Source organism: Aedes albopictus, chromosome 3, assembly GCF_035046485.1.
Source record: "Aedes albopictus strain Foshan chromosome 3, AalbF5, whole genome shotgun sequence".
NCBI classification, from domain to species: domain Eukaryota; kingdom Metazoa; phylum Arthropoda; class Insecta; order Diptera; family Culicidae; genus Aedes; species Aedes albopictus.
The window spans coordinates 325,651,666-325,672,002 of NC_085138.1; the positions used below are offsets into that span (position 1 = coordinate 325,651,666).

The 20,337-nt window shown below is 37.6% G+C and overlaps 1 protein-coding gene across 7 annotated transcripts in view; it reads right to left on the minus strand.

Moving 5' to 3' along the window:
- The window catches only part of LOC109623365 (low-density lipoprotein receptor-related protein 1), an 880,389-nt gene that overhangs the window by 651,060 nt on the left and 208,992 nt on the right, over positions 1–20,337 (minus strand). The window lies entirely within an intron of this gene.

A 20,337-nucleotide genomic window follows, 5' to 3' on the forward strand; every position in this document is an offset into this window, starting at 1 on the left:
GTATAATTTCTTGACTTTTTCGGTAAGGGATCCGATTATGACTGAAAAAGGAGCGTGTTAAAAGCGGAACCTATCAATCAGAACCCTTCCTTGCGATTAAGTTGAAAATGACTACTGTAACAAAACCGAATACTTTATAACTTCTCAATGGTGATAAAGTAATACGACATGCACTATACAAAGGACACGGGGTATACCACAATAGATCAAATATTGGTCGCAGTGGTTATGTCCCGAACAGAGAAAAAAAATTGGAGGGCTTTCTTTGCCTACAATTGCATGAATTTTGTACCTTGTGAGGCAAGCACAATGATACACTATGCCCAGGAAGTCGAGAAAATTTTCCCAACCGGAACGGGAATCGAACCCGCCATCTCCGGATTGGCGATCCATAGCCTTAACCACTAGGCTAACTGGAGACCCCGGTGACTACTATTAAGCCTACCAAATATTTTTTTCAGTAAAAGTTTTCTATTTCAAGTAATATAAGTTTAGATGCTTTTCACCATACAAAATAAAATTGATTTACTCCTGCTGATCAACTGTGGGTGTGCGCCAAGCGGGTAGTCCATTGTCAATCCTGGAGAAGTGTTAAGTTCGTCCATTTGACGTTAACCAATCTATGTTTCAACATTCCACGATCTCTAACAGGCTAATTTCATAAAAAAATTAAAATGTTTACAAGACTGCGCCTGAAGCTGAAGACAATCAAAATTTTCAAGCAACTGAAAATTACACAGGTCGCTATATTTCATATCTGATAAAACAATATTTTTAATTTTATCTACAATATCATCATATGTACAGTAGACGTTCGATAACTGCAACATGTTTACGTTTCACTTACCGAATGGAATTCGATAGCTGCAACAACTGACAGACGCCAATTAATTGTCAGTTGCTGCAGAATGCAGCCAATGTGCATTCGGAAAACATCGCACTGCATCAAAAGTGCATGCCAAAAACATTGCTTCGCTGCTGACATTTCAGTTTGACGGATAGCGGTGCGATAACTGAAAATTTGTTGCAGTTAGCGGACTTGCAGTTAAAACGTTTGCACCGAGTCGGATATGACAAATTTTGACAGCAATTTGTTTTGGAATGCTACCTCCTTCAGTGCTGAAAATTTCGTCACGTTTTGTTTTGTTTCGAATTAAGTTACATGTGATGAACGCTGCGAACCGAATATGAATTTTGATCAATCACTTCGAAAATCCGACGGGATCAGATTAAAAAATTCTTCATTACACCAACAAAGCTAGCCATGAAAATGTTTGACACTTCTGAGGTCATTTTGACGAACCACACACATGCACGAAAAAGACGGATCATATATTCTACTTTATCGATCTTGTTGCCGTCCTTTTCATGCTCATATTACATCTGTCAAAATGACCTGTGAATTGTCAGTCATTTTGAGGTTAGGTTCGTTGGTGTAATAAAGAATTGCGAAATCGTTAATATTGGACAAATTAACCGTGTGCAGCTGTCTCAAACGTTTCCGTCAGGGGCATACTATCGATCGACAAGATCACAACAAGCGTCGTAGTGAAACTTAGGATCGGAAGTTGCATTTGAAGGTGTTGAGAACATTTGGGGCAAATCCTGGGCAGTCGGATAATGATGTCGTCAAAAAAATAATGCCTGCCAAGGAATCGTCAGGAGAATTCATCTGCGAGAAGGTTTCTGATCTTTTCGGGTCAGTAAGCAGCCTAACAGGATACTAAAGCACAACCTAGAGACCAAAACACGTGCCCGGAAGTTGTATGACGAGGTTCTGACAAAGTACGAAGGATGAATTTTCAGGGACGATGAAACGTATGTGAAAATGAATCAAGGTCAGCTTTCCGGACAGAAGATCTTTAAAGCCACAGGTCGGGGTGATGTATCTAGCAAGTTTGAATTAGTTTTTGACGATGAATTTGCATGAAATCTGCTGATTTGGCAAGGTATTCGCAGCGGTGGGCAAAAAAACAAGGTTTCGTGACAAGCAAGTCCGAGGAATCCAAAATTTACAAGCAGGAGTGCCTGAAAAACTGTTCATCCGTTCATTGTAGATCACAGTGGACCTGTAAAGTTTTGGCTTAATTTGACAAGCTGCCACTAAAGTCCCTGGGCAAAGGCACAACCTTGTGATCAGCTTGATTGCTGTCAGGTCTCGGGGCTTAAATGCATCTTTACTCTACAGAGAAAGATGCACACTCGTGGTGCCACCAAGAATCGATACTTTTTATGATCAGACAAAGAAGCTCTGGGGTCCTTTTTAGTTGTTTTTGATATATTTTATTTCTATTTGCAGGAAGGAAGTCGATACAAAATTTTCCTCCACTTTGTTATAATTATTAACTAAACTTCTTAGTACTGAAGACACAAGAACAAGAAACACAAGAAACTAACCTAATCTGCTCACTGAAAATCAAGCATCGTTACCATTTTGTATTAAAATGGATTGCCGGTAGTTTTGCTTTGTCTGATACTGTATGTCCAAAATTCTTACTGCATTATTGGTACCATTTTTCAAAGGTAAATTACGTTGACCATATAATTAACAACACATTCTTTCACAGCTCAATACAAAGTTAATCTCCCACCTTTCCTAATCCTTGAGGTTGCAATGCCTACTCCTAAATTCCACAGATTCAATGTTAGGAAGAAGTTTTTGATACCAACGCAGCTTGACATGACAAAAACTGATCACTTATTTAGTAAGATGGACAACTTAATTTATAACGACAAAGTAGATATCTTTACAAAGCCAACGTGTGATCAATACTCAATTCTTAAAATACATTATTGACGTCAATGAGTTCTATCTGATACTTTGGACAAACATTTATCATTTCTTACTAGCTGAACTGAAAACTCATAAAAAACATCATACTCAATGAGTATTACTCATCTGACCGAATATACAAATTTTTGTTGATCTCTAGGTAATATTAAAGCATGACAGAAAGATAAAAGAAATTTTGTTAGACGCTTCTTTTTGATAACGACATGATTAGGATTACATCATACTTAATTGAACTTCAATGAAAATTCCTATAACTTTTCTATGGTCTATAACTCAAATTTTAGTATTGAAATATAATTTAAAATATAATTTTCTCTTTTTTAATTCAGAATAGTTGATCTTATTTATTATTCTATGAATTAATTGCATTTTAAATCAAGAAGTGTATCACATACTTTTCGTCTTTGATAATTACCATTATTTTTTATTTGGATACAATAATAATCAACAATGATGATCAACAAAATTTTTAAAATTTCGTAGTATTATTTGCATTATTGTGCCAAGTCTAATCCAACCCCTTTCCCCAACCCATACCATTACCCATCCGATGGTGTTCATGTGGTCCGCACGGACTATTACGGCCATTACCCCTCCTTGATCTTCGGCTTTGGATTGACTTGCGCTCTTATTGCCCCACCAAACGCTGCAAAATGAAAATGAAAATGAAAATGAAAATTTGACAAGCTGCCACTAAAGTGGAGAATTGCTACAGTGATATCGAGGCAACGGGGTGGATTTCATGGAAAAGGATATCTATTTCTCAAACAGCACTCACTTCCTCCCAATTGAGAAATTTTGGGCAATTGTCAAGCAGAAGTGGAAGAAGAGTGGAGAGGTGGTTCGGGATGCGACGGAGAAGGAAATATAGTGGAAGAAAATGGCCACTTAAGTTATTCAACGGACTGTCCAAGACATTATTGGTGGCATTCGAAGAAAGGTTCGAGATTTTATTAAAAACAAGTCATTTTTCTTTGAAAGTGCAAAACTTTTTTTTATTTCAATAACTTTTTTCTGAGATAGCTCCGGTTTCTTGCGTCCAGATATTAATTGACTCAAGCTTTATGACATTCCTTGTCCCATGTTCTATGAGAATCCCCATTAACATGGGACAACTCAAGCATAACTTTTCAATCCGACGTAACTCGATAATGTAAACAAATCCGGGTTTTCAGCTGCATGTATATGATTTAAAAAGCAAATTAAAGAATCCTCATCAACGTTTGATCATTTATTGCTTTATTTGTTTAACCAAGCATATTCTTCGAAACGACGTATCTAACTTTTTTAATGTTTACAACTTTGCTGATAGATAGGGTGCCTGTACCAATTATGGCACTACATAAGGAAAACTATTTGTATAAAAATAACAAGAAGAACAACGAATGTCACCAATACGTTAAAAGATAGCTGAGCTAGCATACTTTACAGGAAAAATATAGAAACGGAGCCAAAACTACTTTTAGTATTTAATAAAGCGTGTGCCAATGATAGGAACCCTGTACCAGTTATGGCTACATTTGTTAACTTCGGTTCCTTTTCGCACTATTTGCATGCATTCCTTATGGGATTAGCCATAACTGGTACACTATGGCGAAAAAGGGTGCAAGGAAGCCGAAATTTTAAGGAAAATGATTTATTCCTACCATAATTTGAGCAAAATGTGGAGTTTGAATGAGTGTAACCATCTTTTGTGAACGTGATCTGTTGTTCATATTTTATTTCTTGTTGATTTACATCGTTAAAGGATGAAAATCAACTATGGCAAATAATTGGTACTATAGCCATAATTGGAGCACTTACCCTACACCGTTTTGATATATGAGAAAACCAAACGACGTATCTAGACAAAATTCAAAGTAACAGATACACCAAACTGGCACCATACAAAAGCGACGTATCTGGCATGACGTATCAACCCGGTGTATGTATATTTTTGTCAAAATTCATCGTGAGAATGATATGGAATGAGTAGGTTTTGTTTCTTACCCAGTGCGTGCTATATCCCTGGTGATGTTAAGTACGAAAAAACTTATGAAAAGTCTTTTTATAAAAAAAAACTATTTTAGTGAAATGGTCGTCAACATTGACCATGAATTTACTCAGATCAGTGAAAAAGTTAGATACGTCGATTTGAAAAATTATGCTTGAACTATGCCGTACACTACAGCCACAGACAAACAGACGTCTCACTCTACTAACTTCCCATCGTTTCCTTTTTAACAGATTATTCGAATATTCTGTAGTTCGCAAATCGCACACTTATGGCGCTCGCATCGTTTTCGCTCCTGTTTGACGTTTGCTCATTACCGCCATCTATTCAGTGAGTTTGCGAACCACAGCGTAATTAGCATTGGGTGATTATTTTTTCGTGACGATGATTTTTATCGCATTTTGTTCCAAGTGATACGTCTGTTTGTCTGTGCTACAGCACTGAGATGAACAGCTGTGCAAGTGAAAATCAAAAAGGAAAGCAGGTTCTATGCTATGCCAGGTGAAAAGTTACGTCACGAAGAAGGAAACAATTACTTTCACTTCGTTTTCATCTTCTAGAATGAAGTAACGAGTGCTATGAAGCTGAGGATAAACAGTTGATGATGTGACGATATATCTAATTAGCACGTTGACAAAAAATAAGTTCTCAGCTTACAAGCTGACGCGTGCAACGGTCCTCCAAATGTTTATATGATGGTGAGGTGATTGCTTTTTAAGCTTCCGCCTGATGGCTTGACATGTGTTGTGTACGTATGTAATGAATCGTATAGAAAATCCCCTCGGTCTGAAGTAGGTCATCGCACACATAACCGCCAGGTGTTGCACGACAAGGATACCAATGATGGTGTTATAAACATTATACAAAAATCAGATACCTGTTTGTAGGAATCTGAATCATTTCTTTATGGAGGAAAAAAATGATGATGAAACAGACTGTATTTATTACGTTATCATAGCAGTAAATACTATGGTTTGCATAATGTATTCTAAGTTTTTTCAGCACTTCTGTAGTTTCTAACTGGGAATTTTACTTATCAAATGATCATTTTACATTCTTTTATCTTGTAGCAAGCATAATGGTACTCTAATTATGTACGTCCAAATAAATCAAGAACATTCCCATTATGAAAAGATCCAGGACTGACCGGGAATTAAAGTCGTCGGTTCCAGCATGGTCTAACTTACTGAATACCTGCGCATTTACCGCATCGGCTAACTTAAAAGCCTTCCACCAAAACTACTTATGGTGAGCAACACAAAACTGCTGAAAAGTTATACTAAGGGTTCATATTATAACAATATTACGTAACGCAAAATTTGTCAATTTTAGATCCCCTCCCTCCCCCATGTAACAACTTTTGTAACTAGGTTTATTTTGAAGATGCTTTAGCATGTATAACTTTTTGCAAAAAAGATTTGGAAATAATATTTTACACATAGTGGGGCAAAAGTTCGAATTGTGGGGCAAAAGTTCGAGTCATGTGGCAACTTTATGTAAAAACATAAAATTCAGCAAAATGCATATATTAGGCTTGACAGAAACTCACTCGCGAGAAAATGAGGAAGCGATTTTGGCGTTTTTCTGAGGAGTGAAAATAAAACTCAGAAATCACAACGCAAATCCTCAACAGCACCGAGCGCGAGCTTGCCGCGCAGCGAGGAGTTCGTCCAACACTCATAATTCCTTGTTGTGTTTCTCACGTCCACTCACGCTCAAAAAGCTCTCGCGAGTTCCACTCCCATACAAAGAAGGACTCTCGAGGCGAAAATCGCACTCAAAAACCCGAAATAATCATCAACTCTTTTTTTGTTCCCCTCTTCCTCGCTCAGTTTTTATTGCCTCTCTGTTTGGGGTTCGTTCGCTCCCTCGCGGCGAGGCAAAAGCAAAACACCGCTCTAGAGCATGTTGCAAAACTCTTTTGATTTCGAGGAGGATTATCAAGCCTGATATTATCTTTAAAAATGATGGAATTAGTGAGAAAATTTGATCAAAGTTGAAAAAATCTGAATTTGGTGGAACACTACTAATTTTTGGTGAAGTAAATTTAACCCTGATTTGGGTAAAATCCAAATCGAACTTTAAAGTGTATTCCAGTTCCAACATCAAATATTAATTGGTTTTAGGTATTGGCTTTCAAGGGCAAAACAAAACATACTATTATCCATCTTTGTTTCGGTAGCGCAACTACCGAACTGATGATGTTTACCTTTTTTTACATACCTATCAACATAATCTGTTGGGGGAATTATTTTATTTTTCCTACTTACAACCCACATCCGACATTTTTTTTAAGTGGGAATGGTAGAACTTTCAATTCCCTCGGTCGCACGTACATTAGTTTTGCATTTTGTTCCACCATTTCCGTGAAAAATGAGATCCGGCTTGTGCAAGTGAGGAGTTGAGGTTAGAATTGTAGGATATTCTAGGTTAGATTTTCTATCCACTTCGCCTGAACGATTTTCAGACCCAGAAATATCGTACTTCTAATTAGTTTTCACTGCCGTAAAAAATACTGTTATGCTCAGAATAAACAGTTATACCTTCGGATCACACTCATTTACTCGTAAATCTCAATCTGACTGTAAAAATAATGAATTTCTTTCCAATGTTTTGAAACCCCGAACGAATTTGACATTGCTTTCGGGAAGCATCATCACGACGACGACAACACTCCCAAGCGGTCGAATCGTCGTTTTGGGGGCGAATTCCAATCACCAAAGCGTCGAAATAGTGTGCTACGGTTAGCGAAATTCCACAAACACTAGATTCGAACTTTTGCCCCAGTGGTGGGGCAAGAGTTCGAATTAGACACACACATACAAAAAGTGTTGTGACTCAAAATTGAAAAGACATTTGGCGTAACTTTGTTCAGCAAAATTTTAGCTCATAGATGGTAGAATAACCACACGGCATTCATTTATTTATATCTGCTTCGATTTCTTGAAAAAAAAAAAATTTCAACTAGGGTCGAACTTTTGCCCCACCTTACTCTATTGTGCCCCTCATAATTTCATCATAATTATATTTATAAAAACCGCACTTAGAAAAAAAAAAAACTTCGTTTGCACATTGCTATTATATTGCAAGTATCAGTTATCAACTAGAAAAGCAAACATGTGTTATTTACGCGCTAGCAAACTTTCCGAAAAATACCGCCTGTTGTCCCCAAAAGACATACGCAAACATTGCTAATTGGTTCTTTTGAAGTGAAAATCCCCTCGAGTTTGCGCTTTACTGCTTATCGCCTTCTTCCTCTTTGGTTCGTTTTTTTTCTCTTTGTAACATAGCAAAACTGCTAATAAAATAAGTAACTATCTCACCTTGTAGAGGAAATGATATTGCAACAGTTCGTTTGAATTCGGCATGTGGAGCCTTGAGTGGTAACAGTGACATCTAAAACGGCCACACCTACCATCTGTTTATAATTGTTTGATTGGAAAATTTTAATTCAAAATAGACGAATAGAAAGCGGATAATGGTACGGGTTTCCCACGCGTAGACGAACAGTTCATTGGAGGCCATTACTAATTTTAACAGGGGATTTCTCTGGGACGGTTAAATTTGGAACCGATTCGACATATTCCGCTGATAAGATATAGCGATTGTTTGGCGTCATTTTTTTTCGTTTCAAGAGATATGTTTTATTGTATAAGCATTGCGATCCAATTCGTTACCTACCACGTAATGTCAGTTACATTTTAGTAGTATCCAGATCAGGCATTTTTTAATCTTCAATCACTTAACCTAATTTACAGCTCTTTTGTCCACTATAGGGCACTGCGTGAGTGATTCGAATTGGTGGAAGCTGTACTTACACTTTGTACAGCGCCTAAATGTATTCTATTCTAATTCTACTATATCAAACTGGTTGCCGTTGCGCTGCTTTCACTTTCTACCCTATCATGGTAGAATGATGAGCACGAGGATGTTGATGTGTGGCTGTTGGTTGTTCCTTTTTCTAGTCCGATTGGGGGTTCATTATGGGTTGCCGTTCGCCGATGTCCAAGTATCCGGGTCCATTTGAGCCGATGTGCTCAGAAGAGGGTCAGTGTCAGCTACTCACAGGGAGAAAGAGCAACTGACGAGAGTGCCGGGGCTGGGATCGAACCCATGAAGATCAGGCATTGTTTTTAATGTTCTGCCTACCGCGAAGCAAACAAACTTGCCGGATTCTAGGGCTGTGCATCCTGACCGTTTATCGGTATCGGCAAAACGTAATTCATCTCATATCGGTATCGGCGATATATCGGATTCGACATTATCGATATCGTATCGATATCCGATAACTTCATTACAAGGAAGTACACAAAAAATGACGAAGTTTTGTGTCATTTGCATAATAAATGTGCTTCAAATGAACATTTGGATTTAATGTTCGTGCGTAAATGGTGAAATTCATAAAAAAAATATATTACAAAGTCTGACCTAATAATCAAATTAATCGTAAATATCGGGAATAATTAGCCTTTATCGGTATCATTTTATATCGGTTTGAGCAATATCGGATATCGTATCGATAAATTTGATCCGATAATATCGATATTATCGATAATATCGATAAATGCACAGCCCTACCGGATTCTGTGAAAATGATGGTTGATACCGTAAACCGGGGTCAAATTGATCAACGGGATGAAATTGATCATTCCGGTAGTATATTATAATTCCATGCTAAGAACTTCTCAACGTTAAAATGATCTTAAACTTCTTACTTAATCTAGTCCATAGATGTCTAGAGATGAGTGTGAGCTATACAATTTTTAGAAAAACGTTAGTTCTGCCTCATATTTGTTAGGAACTTTCAATGTGTTTCTCACTTAGTTGAAATCATTGACACCAAACAATCGATTGCCACTAGGACTAGGAAATTTTGAATTATAACATTTTTGTGGAACCTTGATCGTGAAGATATGTAACTATTCTGAACATAAACAAGTTTGAAAAATGTAACTTTTTGATGAAATAGTCATTTATTGTGATAGAAATTACTTATTTCAAAGGAAATTGCCTACCTTTAGGCGTTGTAAGAGTTTTAACGCGTGATTCGGGTTTAGAAGTGCAAAATTAAGCAGAAAAGAACATTTTCCTTTCTAACCGATGTTCAATTGCATGGTGATCAATTTCGCCCCAAATTAGTATTTTCATTTTTTTTTAGAGTCATTTAACTTTGAGTTTAAATTTGTTGAACAAAATTAACGTCAAGTAGTTTCATGGAGATCCATTGAGTACTGATTTTACAGAAATTCTTTAGGTAATTTTAGAATTGTTACTAATGCTATCCGCAAAAGTTGTTTTAAAGTGATCAATTTGACCCCGGATTACGGTATTCTTAAGGTGTCATGATGCATCAGCCAGTTTTCAAACGAATCATTGACTTTTTGCTTTTCAATGATTGTTTGCCTCGCGTTTTTGAAGTGATAAAAAACTGCCAGTTCTGCAGCAACGCAGCTGAAAAAGTATCATCGCAATCATTGCGAGTGAGCTTATAGGATGATACTTTTTCATACGAATATTCGCTTTGGTTGCAGAAAATTATTACTTTGAAATTTCGAGTCACATATTCAATATGGCTTCCGATGCTGATGATGCCGTAAAAAGTCTTAATTGGGTTTTTTTAATTATGAAAAATGTATTGTTTGTTTGATTTTATACGAAAGAGCACCTTTTTCTAAACCACTATGATATTTTTCAGATTTTTACAAGTTGATTTTGGTACATAAAATCGATTTCGAAGAGATTTTTCGAAATCACCTTTTGACAGCTGGACAACTGCTTGACAGCTCCGCTCAGTACAAAATGCGACGAGGGGTGATTCGTCAAATCGCTCCCATACAAAATTTAAATTAATTTTTAAATAGGTTCCCGCGCACCAAAATTCATGAAAATTTGGATTTCGGCTCAGTTTTGCATGCAGATTCAGAATATGGAATTATCTCAACACCGCTAAAGAAGCCAATTTGAGATATAACTTTTCTTATTAAAAAATTAGGGCGCGCCTAAATAGTCGTCCGATCCTGTCCGGTCTAAACGAATATTACTCAGTGAAGACAAAAGTCTAGGGTGCCTGTACCAGTTATCGCACTACCTAAGGAAAACTATTTCTACAAAAATAAGAAGAAGACCGACGAATGTCATCGATATGTCAAATGATAGATTTTTAGTAATTATTACGACGTGTGCCAATGATAGGTACCCTGTTACCAGTTTGCACACATTTTCTTATTTCGGTTGCACTTCGCACTATTTACATGCATTCCTTATGGGAGTAGCCATAACTGGCACACTATGGCGAAATAGGGTGCAAGGAAACCGAAATTTTAAGGAAAATGATTTATTTCTATCATAATTTGGGAAAATTGTGAAGTTTGAATGAATGCAACCATCTTTTGGTTGCATATTTTTTCTTGTTGATCTGCATCGTTAAAGGTTAAAAATCAACTATGACGAATTCGAGGTACTATAGCCAAAACTGGTACACTGAGCCTATCTATTTTTTCCTTCGTTTCGTTTAGTTTTTAAAACGTCTCATAATTTGTGACGATGTTTCGAGAAACGAAGTTGATTTTATTCAATATTTGGTGTTTGTAGTGTTTCAGTTTTATCATGATGTGTTTTGTTTTGTTGTAGTCTGGAACCTAGATAAATATTTTAAAATTCAGCTTTTTGTTTCGTAAAATTGCATACTTTCCACAAAAATGCTACAATTATTCGAACTCAGAATGCATCCGGAATGCCGGAATTCCTCGGGACAAGAAAAATGACCGGGAATAAAAACTTTACCAATCAAACGGTTCATTGTACTTAAGCTGAGCGAGATATTGCGAAAAAGTGCCCTATTGGTCCAACTATCTACTTAGGTCTCTACTTTCTCCAAAATTCATGACGTCACATACATGAAAGAGACATTTCATGCTTGTATTCCCAGCTGAATGTTCAGTATCTCGAATTATATAAATGTAATAATTTTCAATTTAATCATCATTCAAACTCGCGCGATACACGCCAGGTGCTATGCAAATAAATAGGATCAGTGCCAACAACGAATCAACTTGCCCGTGAGTAAAACCACATCCTAGCAATAAATATGTATTTCCCATGTGACGAAGTCGTTGTTGTTGTCATGAACTTCGTCACAATATCGTTATCTGTTCAAGCGATCTTGTCACCGATAAGGAGCCATGCCATGTCTCTTCTCTCGCAACGCAAGTGGAAGTGATTGAGTCAGTGGGATTGTGCGCTGCCGGTGCACCGCTAGTCGGTGTTTTTTTGCTGTTCGATAAAGTATCAAAATCCACCTATGCTCGGTGATTTTCTGTCAATCGGGAATGATTTTCCTACTTTAAACCCAAATATTATGAATATTGGGGGTTTCTGTTGCTATCGATTTGTTCGGCAAGCTATCTCGGATTAGATGAGATTATTCACGCTAATATGAGGGTCAAACTGACACTAGACTTATAGGAAAAGTACAGGGGATGGCCAAAATGTTTGGGATAGGCAATTTTTTTTTCTCTCACAAAAAAGTTCAACATGCTATAACTTTTCATAGAGTGCATGAAAAAATCTCAAATTTTGACTGTTTGTCAACCTATTATATGTGCATGATTGGTACAAATTTTGGGTTCGATTGATTAATCTTTCGCAAAGTTAGAATTGTTCGGGTAAAACACTATTTTTTAGACAACTCATTTTTGAGCTGTCATATCTCGGAAACCAGTGAATCGAATTGGATGAAATTTTTAACGTACACAAACAATATACCAATGCTTCACAAATTATTAAAACATAGATAATTTTTGAACGTTGAAAAAAGTTATCATGGATTGACACTTTTTGGAAAAAAAAAAGTTGCCCATCCCAAACATTTTGGCCACCCCCTGTATATGGTCTTGTCTTATCTAAACTAAACATAAATATTTTCGAAACATTCTTACTTCGAAAGAAGAACTGTCCACTGCAAACTCTCAAAACAGTCAAAAAATTACATAGAGTAGTTATTCTTCCGCCGGTAGTATATCATCTGTGCAAAATTAGAGAATAGTTACAGGGTGTGGCAGGAAAAAAATGCGAAAAATTCGAAGACCTGTCACAGGCTGAATGTGTTGTATATATGACTATTTTTTATTACAGTGTAGCAATATATGTTTGCAATAGAAAATAAAAAGAAATATATTTGATTTTTAACTTGGAGGCTATCCATAAACTACGTAGACCCATTTTGGTCATCTCAGACCCACCCCCCGCCCCTTTCCCCTCCGTAGACTTTTGTTCATACAAAATTTTCGAAATTTGTATGGACCGTAGACTTTGGCCTGAAACCCCCCTCTTCCCCCCTAAGAGTCTTCGTAGTTTATGGACAAACCCTTGTGAAAATGTAAGCCGGAAAGTTATTATTATCATTTATTTACGACACTTTACCTAAAAGTGGGCATTTGTGTCGGGCCTAAGTCGGAAAAGTGAGTACAGTATACAGTATACCTTATAAGGACCCGATTTTGTCAGCCCCATTTTGCGGCAAACGTGTTGCTCTCGTTATCTTACAGTCAAACTTTAACCAATTTATCCGTGTTTATAATCAAACTACAGCTTAAGGGCAGAACATAGAAGGATAAAAAAAGTTGAAAAAATTGACTTGATCCCTGGGGAGACTTGTTCCCCCCATATTTGCTCGGAATCAAAAACATTTTTCTTCTAACATATTTTTTCCAAAACTACTCCTAGACAAACGGCTACAAGTGATTTCGATTGTACTTTGCATTATTTTTTAACGGCTGATGGTTTGTTTTCAGTCCTTCAGAAATCTTTTGGGCGATTCCGAAAAATCTCAATAACTTTGTGAAAATTCAACCAAATCGTGTCAAAATTTCACAGCACATTATACGTGTGAAAAATAAAATTCTATTCGGAAGCCTCTAATTACTTGGAATTCTAGTCTATTCAATGATAAAATGTGTCAGATAATTATTACTTTATAAATTTAAGGAAATCATACAATTTCAAACACTCCATATTAATTGAAAATACAAGAAAACTCGAAAAGAAAATGAATAAGAAGACTCTGGAATTATTTCCCCTTTAAATAAACCATGTGCTCAAAGGGGGATCAGTGTCACCCATTTTTGAAAAATACATCATAAGACATGCCTCGATAAAAACACAGTTTTGAAAACTAACAATAATTTAAAGGTCTTCTGTTGCGTATTTACTTGCAATAGATGTTTACCTGCCATTTTGTACGGAAATCGGATCTAGTTTTGTGTTTTTTCTTAAAGTTTCAGGTGAATTAAGAAAAAGGGATCAAGTCTCCCCAGTCTCCCCTAATGATTCAGTTCTAGTTATATTTTTGAAACGGTAAACAAAATTTACAACTGTCAAAAATATAACTCAAACATGGGCATCTTCAGCTGCAGTTCTAAATCTTGCATACTTTTACCAAAAATCGGTATTTTTTTTTGTCAATGACTTAATAAATCATAAACCCCGTTGGACTCGGTAGAATGATGTTCAAAGAGAGCATACATATGATTTGCCATGGCAGCAACATAAATAGAACGCGTCAAAATATTGTTTCAAATTTGTGCAAAAATAGAACGGTGTCGTATGCCAGTTACAAATTTGGTAACAAAACTGTTCGAATTTAAAATTTGAAACACCTGCTAAAGATGGCCGAGATACAGTTTCAGATGCAACTCCCATACATCTTATAACGCTCCTGGAGATGCCTCCAGGAGCGTTTCAGTTCTAGTTATATTTTTATGCAATTATGTATTATAATATCCATTTTATAGAATTCATTTTGGCACCATAATGGCCAATTTTTCCGAACTGGTTCATTATGCAACTGAAATGAGTTGCATAATGAAAAATAGTTGCATAATGTTCATAATCCAACCCATTTGAGTTGCATTATGAACATTATGCAACTCAAATGAGTTGTATAATGAAAAAAAAAATCATAGCATAAGTACGACTCGTACTGAAAAAATCGTCTTTTTGCAGCTCGTTGCATAAATAACTATTAAAACGGTTACAAAATTTGTAACGTTCCTGGAGATGCCCTTAGGCCCCCGTTATAAAATGTATGGAAGTTTTAAAATACATCTTGGCATCTTTTGTTCCAAATTTATAACAGTTCTAAGAATTTGGAACGCCAAAAATAGACCAAATTCTGCTCAGCTCCACCGGTGTTTGTTTTAAATTCCAAATTGCACATGTCTTGTCAATGACATTTTGAAAACGGAAGAATATGTCCTCTGCAATACATTGAATTCACGAAGATATCGAAGTTCCTGAAGACAACTCACAGTTACGGAGAAAATGTTTGGATTCCGGAGAAAACTATCAGCTCAAAGTGTATGCTCCTCCAAGAATTTGTCCAAGAGTTTCTCCGACGATTGCTCCATTAGTTCCTCAGGGAATCCGAAAATTGCTCTAAGAGTTGCTTAGGAAACTCCTCCAGAAGATCCTTCGCTAATCGCTCCAGGAATTCCAGGAGGAAATTGCTTTAGGGTATTTCTCAGTCAACACACGATCGTATATGATGTTGAATAGGATGCAAAAGTGGAGGCGATATACGCACACTTTACACGCGGTTAAATGGAAGCATGTACGCATATGGCCTCCACTGTAGCATCCGATTCAACATCATTGAAGACTTTGTGTTAGCTGGGTTGGAGTTCTGAGAATACGCCTCCAAGAGTTCTCCTGGGCATTGCTCCAGGAGTTGCTACATGAGTTCAATCCGGAAATTTCCCCAGGAGTTCCTCCGGGGATTGCTTCAGAAGTTCCTTCGCTAATTGCTCCAGGAGTTCCTCCCGGAATGTCTATAGTAGTTTCTCCGGAAACTGCGTCAGGAGTTTTTCAGAAAACTGCTTCAGCAGTTCCTCCGTAAATTACTTCTGGAGTTCATGCTTGAACTCCTCCAGGAGTTCATCCAAGAATTACTCCAGCAGTTCCACCAGGAATTGTTCTAGAAGTTCCTCTAAGAGTTGCTTAAGAAGTTCCTCTGGGAATTGCTCCAGGAGTTCCTCCGGTATTTACCTTAGAAGTTTATCCGGGAATTGCTCAAGGAGTTTCTCCGGGAATTCCTCTGGGAGCTCATTCGGATATCGCTTCAGAACATTTAAAAGTTCCTCCGGTAATGCATTCAGGAGTTCCTCCGGGACTTGTTTGAAGAGTTTCTCTCCTCTAAGAGTTCCTCCGGAAATTACTCCAAGTCCAAGAGTCCCTTCGGAAATCGCTCCTGGATATTCTAAAGTTCCTCCGAGAATGCATCCAGGAGTTGCTTCGGAAATTGCTTCATGAGTTCCTCCGGGAATGAGTTAATCCGGGAATTGCTTCGAACTTCTGAATTTCGAGAATTTCTCTGGGAATTTGGGAATTCTGGGCTACTGAAACGACAAGACCTGAGTTTCAAATACCGTCTTACCCCGTTGGTTCGACACGTTTTAATACGACACTTTTTAATTCGTACTCCGCTTATTCGACATATGTCGAATTAAAGTGTTCAAATGTCACAGCGATGTACACTGTAAATGCAAAACAGTTTGATGTTGCGCTTATACTCGCACCCGCAGCAGCTCCTCTTGCAGCCGCTAATTCTGAAAGTTCAGAGTTGGGACTATTCGACACCCAAACCGCCTGGAGGCCAACCGGAATGAACTGAGGATGGTAACAACCGTAGAAAGAACGAGCTTTTCATTCGCACCACCGCAATATCTGTTGAAATTATGTTTCATAACAAATCCGGAAATCAAAACAAAAACAAAAATAGAGTTGCCAAATTTAAATGAGCATGATGATGAAGGGTGGCCAGTTTGTCGAATTAAAAGTTTACCCCGATTATTCGACAACAGTCGGTGTCGTATTAGCGGGGTAATACGGTAGTTATTTGTCACAAGGCTCGGATCGCTTTGCGATCTTTGACAAAGTTACAATTACAAGTCATTTCACTAGACTCAAGGATTGTTTCACTAAGAAAATAACGGTGAACGTAAAATTGAAGAAAAATGTATGCCCTTGTTTTAATTTCGATATATGGAAGTTAAGTCGAATATCCAATAATCTGTATCGAAGATGAATCGTGAGGATCAACGAATGAAAGATTTGTTGAACCATGCAAACAAACGACTGGCAGAAGCTAAACGACGTGCCAAATCCAGCTTTGGATAGTACTGCGTTACTCAACCCTAGACAGTTTGGGTTCAGTCAAGGATCTTCGACAGCCAACAGCTGAAAGTCTCTTAAATAAAGACAAATCAATCAATCAAAGGATCTTCGACAGAAGTTGCCGTGTTGGAGCTGGTTGACGATATTGCACACTCTGTGGAGCGAAAGTTAACAGCTGGAATGGTGTTTTTAGATCTCTCTAAAGCCTTCGATACGATCGACCATTTGCTTCTTCTGAAAAAACTCGACGCGTACGGGACTCTGTTACGGATATAAATATTTGTTACAATTATAAGACAGAATGTGTTCAAAGTTTATTATTTGGGACGTTCAGTACGACTGCAGCGATCGACACGCTCGGTCGTGTTCGCGGCGTGCTCACCAGAAAGTAAACTCTAATTGAGTATAAACCAAAAATTAACTGGCAATATAGCGCTAGTTCGCTGCGCCATTTTCCGCTGTTTGTTAGCACAAACAGCAACCAGAAGCAAGAAGAAGAAGAAGGGACGTCCTTTATGATGTATGTTTTATTTTACCTTGTGCATATTTCCATAATTTAAATGCACATTTATAGGGTTCTGAAAAAAGAGGCCCATGAGATGCAATCCTACTTTGATTGCCAACTTTCAGGCCATTTCTGGCAGCGGTCAAGTACTAGAGATGTAAACCTTTCCCTGCTACGGACTTCATGTTGTTGATCTCAAGTATCGAACCCCGAAACGAGGTGCCCGATTAGGATTAGTTTTCCTAGACAAAACCAAGCTATGAACTCAGTACCAACTACTGTGAACTAAAAGGCATACTGCCAACTAAAATACAATTCCAGGATGACTGATGGACCAAAACCAATAAATGAAACCTCGTCATCTTGTGATCGGAAGAAGTTATCCATCTGGATAACAGGGCAAATTTATGTTCTATGTTGTGCTGTGTGAATTTGTGATGTTCCTTGTTTGTGCATTTATAAGGTTATGTGTATCGTGATATGTTAATCCTTTGAAATAATTAATTTCTTTTATTTTTGTAACAACTCGTGGTGTAGCAAATGATCTTCTACGTAGTTATCTGTCTGGTAGACAACAAAAGGTTATGAACTCTGGTGTTGGAAGTGACTTCCGCAGTGCCAAATGTGGTGTACCGCAGGGTAGCAATCTCGGACCTCTGCTATTTTTGATCTACACACCTAGAAAATATCATGTAATTTTAAGTGTCCTGAACCTGACATATACGAGCATCTTCAAAAACACAAATTTTGAGGTTGAAACATGTAAATTTACGTCTTTCAAGACACCCCAAAATGAAACTTATTTTTTCTTAGCGTCTAGCAATCGCTAGAACCGATTTGCCAGATAAAACATTGAAAAGTAAAATATTGTCATGGATTCGATATTGCATGGATTCGAACATCGGATCTGCTGATCGCGAGCCACATCTTTTACCTCTCGGCTATCTCACCGAGTTAGAAGGTGGCTGTTGAACGTGATACTGATTCTACGTTTCTGATGAAACGGATTTGTTGACATCTAACGCAACCAACCAGCACTTACATGTTGCGCGTAAAATTGAGTCCAATTTGTGATTCAGTCTTCAAAACGTTTGCATTCTTTGGCGATTCCGTTTCGTGCAAATTTCAGAATTTCTAAGTGTGTACATCAACGATATTGCGAAGCTCCGAATAAAAGGCCATCTGAGACTGTTTGCGAATGATACTGCTATCACCTACAAGGCTAACTCCATAACAGAACTATATGCTGATATGTCAAATGATCTACAACTGGTAACGGCTTTTCTAGAAAACAACCTGCTTTCTCTAAATCTTAGGAAAACAAAACTGATGGTTTTTGGTGCTATAGAGGACCACTCTGTGCCTCATATTGTGTTGATAGTAAATACCGCCACAATAGAGGAGGTGTCTAGCTACAAAAACCTAGGAATTCGTATCGACAACAACTTACGCTGGGACTACCATATTGAAGAGATCGTTGCCAATTATGCATAATTGTGCGGAATGTTACAAAAAATTTCTAAATTCGTACCTCAACATGTGCTACTGAAGGTGTACTTCGCATTTACCCACAGTCGGTACCAATATGGCATCACCACCTGGGGATCAACCTACAATACACATCTCAAAGACAATCCATGTCCAGCAGAATCGTTGTATGAAAGCGATTTTTAAATTGGAGCTTTTTATCCAACAAACCTGCCATTTAGCACCCCCCAGCATACCATTTTGCCAATACAAGGTATTTTCACCATGCTTACGTGTGTGATTATGTTTAAAATCCTCAATAACCTAAATCTGCACCATAACTGGAACTTCAGTGCAGCGCTACATCAACATCATACGCGCTATGCGCATCTGCTACAGAGAACTGGCTTTAGGACAGAAATAGGAAGGAAACGGTTCCAAAATATGGGACCGTACACATATAACCAGATACCGGAAGAATTGAAACAGGCTCAAACAGTTCACCAGTTTAAACGCGGTACCGCGTAAAAAACGCGTTATTTCGAAAAACGTCGTAAAAAAACGCGTTATTTCAAAACCTGTCGTAAAAAAACCGAGTTTTTTCAAAAACTCGCGCAAAATAGTCAGGATCACATCTAACGTGACTTGACTTTTTTCACGTTTTTTTTAAATAACGCGGTTTTTTACGACGTTTTTTGAAGTAACGCGGTTTTTTTTTACGCGGCACCATTACCGTCGTAAAAATAACTTCAGTGTACCATGAAATGAATAAATAATAATAATAATAAAAGTTTTTCAGGACATCCGAGGCCATACTTTAACATCGTTGGCTACTTTTAGAATAATTTTAATCTCTTGTAAGGAAAATGCAAAAAAAGTTCCCATATAATATCCCATACAAACTTCAATTGCAATGTGCAAAGTGTAGGCATAACCGATCATGCTCAAATTTTGCACAGTCATTCAGGACCCGAAATGGAACCAAAAAAACTTGATCTAAAAACTACCACTATGACCCACGCTAATGCCTACGTTGTCACAGTCTGCTGCAATCTTCCCGCAGTGTAATTTAGTTAATTTTGTAAACTTTTATGCAGGTGAGCTCGTTCCATACTACTTTAAGTATTCTGACGAGGACTGCTTGTTCAGTCATAAAATTGCAGTTTTCGCAAACCAGAAAGTACCCTCAGTTTGTTATGAAGTAATTCCTGCGACAAGCCAAACGGAAGTGCACTCCGTCAACTAATTGCAGTTTGTGATTATTCGAACAGTGCAAACACTCATCTTTCGGTGAATACCGGTCACTAACGTGTGCCATTCCTCACCTGACCGTACCGCGGCCTAGGTGAAAGAAAATACAAAACAAATTGGTCGCGCTCAAGTTCAAGTCCACATCTGGATTAGCTC